Source organism: Cupressus sempervirens, chromosome 7 (genome assembly GCF_028749045.1).
Source record: "Cupressus sempervirens isolate cs-2001-9-10 chromosome 7, ASM2874904v1, whole genome shotgun sequence".
Lineage (NCBI taxonomy): Eukaryota > Viridiplantae > Streptophyta > Pinopsida > Cupressales > Cupressaceae > Cupressus > Cupressus sempervirens.
Genome location: NC_143124.1, coordinates 206,827,486 through 206,836,040, shown reverse-complemented (window position 1 = coordinate 206,836,040; position 8,555 = coordinate 206,827,486). Strand labels below are relative to the sequence as shown.

At 31.3% G+C, this 8,555-nt stretch overlaps 1 pseudogene; it reads right to left on the bottom strand.

Annotated features, from left to right (window-relative positions):
* Positions 1 to 808: 808 nt before the first annotated feature.
* On the bottom strand, positions 809 to 4,474 carry LOC149546223 (cytochrome P450 94C1-like; annotated as a pseudogene).
* Between the last annotated feature and the right edge of the window lie 4,081 nt (positions 4,475 to 8,555).

Genomic DNA, 8,555 nt, shown 5'->3' with positions numbered 1-8,555 from the left:
TCCTGATGATAGCGAGTGTTCCTCTAAATGGTTAGTCACATTGCTAATTATGCTTGGGTATGTGTTTATAAATGTGGTTTTCCAAGTCCTTGATCTTAATTTTTCTTACAATACTCTACTGGGAGTACTATGGATACACGATAAATATCATGGATGCATGAAGAATATCGGTTAATCAAAATCCTTACAAGGAAGTTGAAGTCCCTCTGCCACTTTATGGCATAACTAGAAAATAAGTGTCAAGCTTTATAAGAAATGTCACACATAAGTGGAAACATATCGAATTTTCCAGTTTGATTTCCTCCAATAGACCAATTGACATTATTATTAACTATTTAGATAAATAATAGTTAAATAAAATATTGAAGGAGAAAATATGCATCTCTTAGAGTACTCATTGTCATATACATAGTTTACCTATTATATAGGTCAAAATTAGTACTAATACATATTATTATGTACATTCTAATCTCTTAAAAAAAGAAAAAATGCTATTACTATTTTATACAAATCAAAGGTATGTGCTTTTAAATCACCAATATAAAACTCATCCCTTGACAAGAACTCACAACCCATCCTTCATATTCAAAATAGCCCAAAATAAATATATAAATCACAATCCAAAGACTTCTAATTTAAATGTATGTTGAAACAAAACATACCGTACAAAGACATAAATACCAACATACATGTATTACTTGTTTCCATAAGAAAATTATACAAATTATTCATATTATGTACATTGACAAAATGATACTAGAAGTAAATACAAACAAACAAAAGATATCTTTTCTGACCAAACTTAAACTTAAACTATTACAATAGATTGCCTCTGACTTTTCAATAATGCGGCTCATTTCTGCACAAGAACAGGCAGCCCATTCTTCATAGTCGAAGTCAAGCTGGGAATGGAATCTGCCCTGTGCAGAGGATCAACCCGGAATCAAAACCCACGAATCACAGAAGCATCAATATATTTCATCTGAATAAAAGCCATTTCTTTCCCAAGACAAATACGAGCACCAGCCTGAAAAATAGCGTACTTAAATGGGCTCTGCGGAATAAAAATCCCATCTTTAATCCATCTCTCCGGCTTAAACTCCATGCAATCTTCTCCCCAAATGCTCTCCATCCTCCCCATTGTGTAGGGATGATAAGTTACCCAGCTGCCCTTTTTAACAAAAGTCCCATTTGGAAGACAATCATCTTCCAAGCATGTTTTGAATCATATCGAACTGGAGGATACAATCTCATTGATTCACAAATCGCAGCATGAAAATATTCCAACTGTTTGACATCCTCATATGATAAAAATCCCTCTTTTTATTTCACCCAATTCCCTCAGAATTGCTTCCTCCACCTCTGGATGCGAAGAAATGAGCTAGAATGATGCAGGGGCATCACAAGATTCGAGACTTTTCAGATATTTGAGATCATACATGCGTTATAAGTGTTTATTTTCATAAGATGAATGTAATCAGTCGAGTCAGAGTGTTTATTATGGTTGAGATAGATGATAGTATTTTGATTTAATATATGTTTGGTATTATCATGAAGTTGATACTATTCTAGTGTCTTTTATAGTTTTGAAACTTACTCTAATCGGTATTATAAAACCGTTAGAGGAAGTAGATTAAGTTGGGAAAGGGAAGTTAAAAGTTAGTTTTAAATTTAGTTATCATTCTGTCATGTTTTGAAGATCTTTATATTCAAGAACCCGAGAGTAGTAGTGGGATAGCGGAGAGTCCGAGCAGAATGGAGGGGAAAGATCAATGTAGTCAATGTAATACAAAGAATGAATAAATAACATTTTGTATCTACATTCAATTTTCTATTTTACTATTTGGATTTAAGAATATTATATATTGTAATGGAAGCCTTTGTTATTTGTTGTTGGTTTTGAAGATCTATATTTGTGATTGGATTCATTAACCTTCCACTGTGCTCTCCGCATCATATTGGTATCAAAGCGAGAAGATCTGGTGACTAAGGTGTGTTCTATGGTGTTGAAGAGCCTAAAAAGGTCTTGATGATATGATGTTTGGAGAGTTGGAATCTAGTCTGAGATGTTAAGTGCTTGGTGTCCTTTGATGCAACATAGGAGTAGATGCATCCTTCTATGTGTTCCAAAGTGGTGGCATTGGGCTTGAGGGATCTTAGATTGGGTTTCTTGGTGAGAAGAGATGGCTTTGATGAGGAGTGAAAGAGAACTGATTAAAGCATTAAAGGAGTACTTGTATGGTGATAAAAAGGAGAGAGAAGAAAGAGAAAGAAGGAAGAAGGAAGAAGAAGCAAGAAAAAAAGAAATAGAATGGATGAGACAAGAGGAGTTGAGAGGCCTAAGAAGGGTTTTGGAAGAACAAGAAGAAAAAAGTTATAAGAATCTTAGAGAAGAGTTAGATAAGAGTATTGCAAAGTGGGAGAGGATAGCATTGCTTTTGGAGCAAGCAGTAGATGAAGATGAAGTTGTTGATGAAGACAAGGATCAAGAAGTGGTACACATTCCATTGGAAGGGCATGTATAGCAAATGAATGCTGGTGTAGAGAGTGAGAGTGAGAGTGAACAACAGGAGGTTGTTGTTGAACATTGTGAGGAAAAGGTTCTTGCGGATAAGGGAGAGTTGGTGATAGGTATAGTTGAAGAAATAAATTGCCCGGATGATGGAGATGTTGACAAAAATGATCAAGATGGAATGGACATAGTCCAAGGATTATAGGATGAGGAGAAGACTATTAATGACAAGGATGAAGTATTTGTTGATCACTATGATGCTCTAGAGATATATAAACAGGAAGAAGATCAGATTGTGTATCAAGTTGATTGGTATTTTTATGTAGGTGATATGCGGTTGGCAAATGTATTTGTTCTAGGATGCAATGAAGATACCATGAAGGATATTCATTATACAGGTTGGAATGAGCATGTTGCGGCGAGCGACATCAATTCGGTCATTCTTATGGTGACATTGTTACCTCCATGCAATTGGAAAACCCGAAAGAAAAACACAACAATTCAACGGGACTTGAATTTTTCTGTCCGTGGGAGTATGATGCAGGGGCATCACAAGATTCGAGACTTTTCAGTTATTTGAGATCATACATGTGTTATAAGTGTTTATTTTCATAAGATGAATGTAATCGGTCGAGTAAGAGGGTTTATTATGGTTGAGATAGATGATAGTATTTTGATTTAATAAATGTTTGATATTATCATGAAGTTGATACTATTCTAGTGTCTTTTATAGTTTTGAAACTTACTCTAATCGGTATAGTAAAACCGTTAGAGGAAGTAGGTTAAGTTGGGAAAGGGAAGTTAAAAGTTAGTTTTAAATTTAGTTGTTGTGCTGTCTTGTTTTGAAGATCTTTATATTCAAGAACCCGAGAGTAGTAGTGGGACAGCGGAGAGTCCGAGCAGAATGGAGCGGAAAGATCAATGTAGTCAATGTAATACAAAGAATGAATAAATAACATTTTGTATCTACATTCGATTTTCTGTTTGACTGTTTGGATTTAAGAATATTATGTATTGTAATGGAAGCCTTTGTTATTTGCTGTTAGTTTTGAAGATCTATATTTGTGATTGGATTCATTAACCTTCCACTGTGCTCTCCGCATCACAGAAAAACCATGTCAGAGCAGCCGCAGTAGTATCTCTGCCCGCCAGAACAAAACTCACAACAATGTCTCTCAAATGTTTATGATCGAAGTTTTCTTCGTCGGTGAGCAGAAGAAATCTTGAGAGCAAGTCCGGTTTGAATTGGGCGCCCAAAATCCCAATTTCTGCACTTCTTTTCTTTATAATCTCGCCGGCAAACTCATTGACGACTTGAATTGCATTGGCGAGATCTTTTTCCGAGCCCAATTTCAGAGCCCGCTTGAATTTCCACTCCAGATTTATCACAGCCCTCGCTCTTTTTGAACTCAACTGGCAGGCCAAATCCATGGCGTCTGCAAAATCCGATCTTGGGAGGCCGAGGTCGAGAAAATTTGGGTCTTTTCCGAAAGCCACTTTGCAGATGTTGTTGAATGAAAATCTGCGGAGAACGTCTTGCAAATTCATAAAAATCCCTCTTTTGCAGGCCTGTTCGAGCACGGGAAACAGTGGGCTGCAAGGAAAGTGAAATTAAGATATGCGAGTATTTTAGAATTATAGCACTTGTGACGAACCCGGAACTCCCAATTTTTTTATCCTTGTCCATTCATTACCAAATGGTCTGACTGGAGTGGAAATGAGCGGTAAAGTAATAACCCCTTTTCACAGGCGGGAGTGCAAATTCAAATCTAACTATGGCTGTCCCTATCACTCGCGAGAGTTAAAAAATCCAATAACGAGAAATAGAATAGAGATAGAATGTTGGATGGGCCCACACCAGCGACCTAAGCGGTCAAAGCTTAGTGTGATGGTTAAGCCAGGCCCTCAAAATTGGCAACGGCTACCCAGGCAGGGGGATCGACTGCCTGGGTATCTCCCCATCCTCATGCCCTTATGCATGGCATCCTAGTGTCGTGACTGCTGTCAGTTGCTGCAAATTTTTTTTGCAAAGTACCAACTCATTGCATTTATTTGGAAGAGTTGTTGCAAATGTTTTTTTAAATGTTTAAATTTAAAAAGTTAAGTATTTTTTGTTTGAGAAGTTTTGCAAAGTACCAACTCATTGCATTTATTTGGAAGAGTTGTTGCAAATGTTTTTTTTAATGTTTAAATTTAAAAAGTTAAGTATTTTTTGTTTGAGAAGTTTTGCAAAGTACCAACTCATTGCATTTATTTGGAAGCGCTGTTGCAAATGTTTTTTTAAATGTTTAAATTTAAAAAGTTAAGTATTTTTTGTTTGAGAAGTTTAAATTAAGTTTTGGTAAGATATAATTTTTTACTTTTAAAGTATATAATAGAAATAATTATTTAGAATATAAATAAAATGTTTAAATTTAAAAAGTTAAGTATTTTTTTTAAAAAGTTTAAATTAAGTTTTGGTAAGATATATAAAAATATAATGAATTATAATATTAAAAAAATTAATATTAGTGAATAAAAAGCTTATATTAATAATATAACTAAAAAATATATATCTTACCAAAACTTAATTTAAACTTTTCAAAAAAAATACTTAACTTTTTAAATTTAAACATTTTATTTATATTCTAAATAATTATTTCTATGGATATATTTTAAAAGTAAAAAATTATATCTTACCAAAACTTAATTTAAACTTCTCAAACAAAAAATACTTAACTTTTTAAATTTAAACATTTGCAACAGCTCTTCCAAATAAATGCAATGAGTTGGTACTCTGCAAAAAAAAATTTGCAGCAACTGGCAGCCGTCAGAGTACAGCCGCACACGCTAGGATGCCATGCATAAGAGGGATATCACGGTGCAACATATTTGCACCGGCTGGTGATATCATTTCTTCATGTCCATCCACCATCGTACTCTGTCACATCTGTACCATCATACTCTGTCACACTGTACCACCGAGTTAATGTTTACGAAAAATACGTACCGTCAGCTGCACATAGTAATTATAAATACATTTATAAACATTCTAAAAATATAAAAAATATCAATTACTAATGTGTCATACTAATATTTTAGAATTAAAATTTTAAATATATAAAATATTAAAAAATTTGATTTAAACTCATCTTCCATTAGATGTAATATATAAGTATTTTCTTTAAAATATTTTAATTATCTAAAATAGTATTTCTTTACTATCTTATAATTTTTATGTATTTATAATAATATAAAGATAATAATAAAAATCTACTTATAAATATTTTATTTAACTAAATTAAAATCATTATTATAATATTATATACAACAAATTTGCATAGTAGTCATAATAATAATAAGCTCGTATGAATAAAAAATATTAAACATTAAGGTATATATATATATATATATATATATATATATATATATATATATATATATATATATATATATATATATATATATATATATATAAGAAGATAGTAAAGAAATAAATACTATTTTAGATAATTAAAATATTTTTAAGAAAATAATTATATATTACATCTAATGGAAGATGAGTTTAAATCAATGTTTTTAATATTTTATATATTTAAAATTTTAATTCTAAAATATTAGTATGACACATTAGTAATTGATATTTTTTTATATTTTTAGAATGTTTATAAATGTATTTATAATTACTAATAATAATAATATGAAGATTTAAAATAAGTTTTTTTCAATTACTTTTATGTTTTTATATAGTTCGTACTTTAATGAATTTGTATTATCTATATAAAGATATAAAAATGTATCTTTAGATATATGTATCAATGTATAATGTTTTTTAAAACTAAAATGTAATGTCTAAATAAAAATTAAAATTTTAAAAAGTATATAGGAATATAACATTAAGATAGTTTAACAAACCTAGGGTAGAATATATATATATATATATATATATATATATATATATATATATATATATATATATATATATATATATATATATATATATATATATATATATATATATATATATATATATAAATGAAATACAACAAAATAAAACAATTAGTATAAATTTTATTTTATTTCTAATATGTAAAATAGAAACATAATTAAATTTTGCCACTATTATATATTGTTAAATAAAAGTTTTTTTTTTTCTTTAAAAAAAACTTCTAATTTATTAAATTTATAATCTATTATCAAATTATACTTAAAATTATAAATCATACATTGTCATTAAAAATAGGACAAAGTTTTATAATTTTAAATTCAATATCAAGAAAGTTTTAAAAATAATTTATTTAAAATTTTGAAAAAAAAAAAGAGACAAATTTCAAATTTATTTAAATTAAATATATATATATATTTTGATAATTCGTAAAACATATTAAAATTTAGTAATTCGTAAAACATATTAAAACAAATCTATGTCAAACTCATAAATTATTCATTCAATTTTTACTTAAATAAACTTTAAAAGTTCAAAACAAGCACGCACAAAAGAAGTGTTTAAGTTACACTAATTTCAAAAATATATATACCTTGCACTATGTGTAGCTGACGGTAGTATTTTTCGTAAACATTAACTCGGTGGTACAATGTGACAGAGTACGATGGTACAGATGTGACAGAGTACGATGATGGATGGACATGAAGAAATGATATCACTGGCCGGTGCAAATATGTTGCACCGTAGCAAGGGCATGAGGATGGGGGGATACCCAGGCAGTCACAAAATTCATAATGCAAGGTTTACCTTGTCAAAGATGCTAACGTGATTAAAGTACGGAAGTAAATTGGTCAGAGGAAAAATTCTAGAACAATTAATTATTTTTATTTGGAAAGTAAAGATTGAAATATATAAGGAGCAAAGATACTCACTCCGGGGCCATCGCTGCACAAACGTACTAACTTCCAGCAATGATGTAAATCTAACACTCTTAAATTCTCCATTGTTAGTGGAAGATTTCTATCAGCAATTCCTGTACAGCTAAGCCACACCAGTTCGGTTGAATACCCGATAATGGGTATTTGGTCCTTATGATTCCCTTTGAACACAAACACTTGTGGTTGAAAAGAGAAATATCTTCTTGTGCTTCAGAGAAAACCAAGGAAAGGCCTTCTTGTATTTAAGAGGGAACTGGGAAACGTATTCTCTTCCTTATCTGCTGTATTCAATATCAATCCTCGAATCGGGATTTCCTTCTGATTAGAGAAAAGGAAAATTCATCAGACTTAAAATGGAAGACGTTAAACATATAAGTGGATAACAGAGAAAAGTTTATATGCCGTGCATATTTTAAGTGAAAGTATTGATCTCACCTGGTATTGTTTCTGAATGGCTGCAATGTGATTTAGAGAGCATAGCCGGTATGGTAATTGAGTAGTTGCGATTTCTCTACCTAAATCTCTGAGGTGGTCATGCATTACTATACAATTTTTGTCATCCAGATCAAGAAGACACTTACTAAGAAGCCTTTCCAATCCATACAAACCACTCCACTCTGATCCCTCCCACACTGCAATAGCGTTCCTGCAGTTCTCTCCGACAAAAAGCCAAGCCGCATACACAAATATTTGTTTCTCTTCCGCATCCAATGCATCATAACTCACTCTCAAACAATCTTTCATATTAGCAGGCAATGTTCTAGATATCTTGAGCAATAAATCTTCCCACAACTCTCTTTTTTCAGAGCAGCACAAAAGCATACTTCCAATTACCTCCAGAGACAAAGGTAGCCTATTGCAAGCATGCGTAAATTTTGCAACAAGTTCCTCAAAGCCAGGCCCTGGAGAGGGTCTTTGAAATGCGTGCCAACAAAACAGTTTTTCGGCATAAAAATGATTCATTGGTTCCATTTTGTAAATTGAAGTGATTCTGCAACACTGGAGGACCTCTCTTTCACGTGTAGTCACTACTACACACTAGCCCTATTAAAGACGGTAATTAAAGACAAAATATCAATTTTGTCTTTAAAACATTTTTTATATTTAAATTCATTTTAAAGTTTTTAATTCATTTAAATAAAGACGATAGAGAAATTCGTGAATTTTTCTAAAATGACTC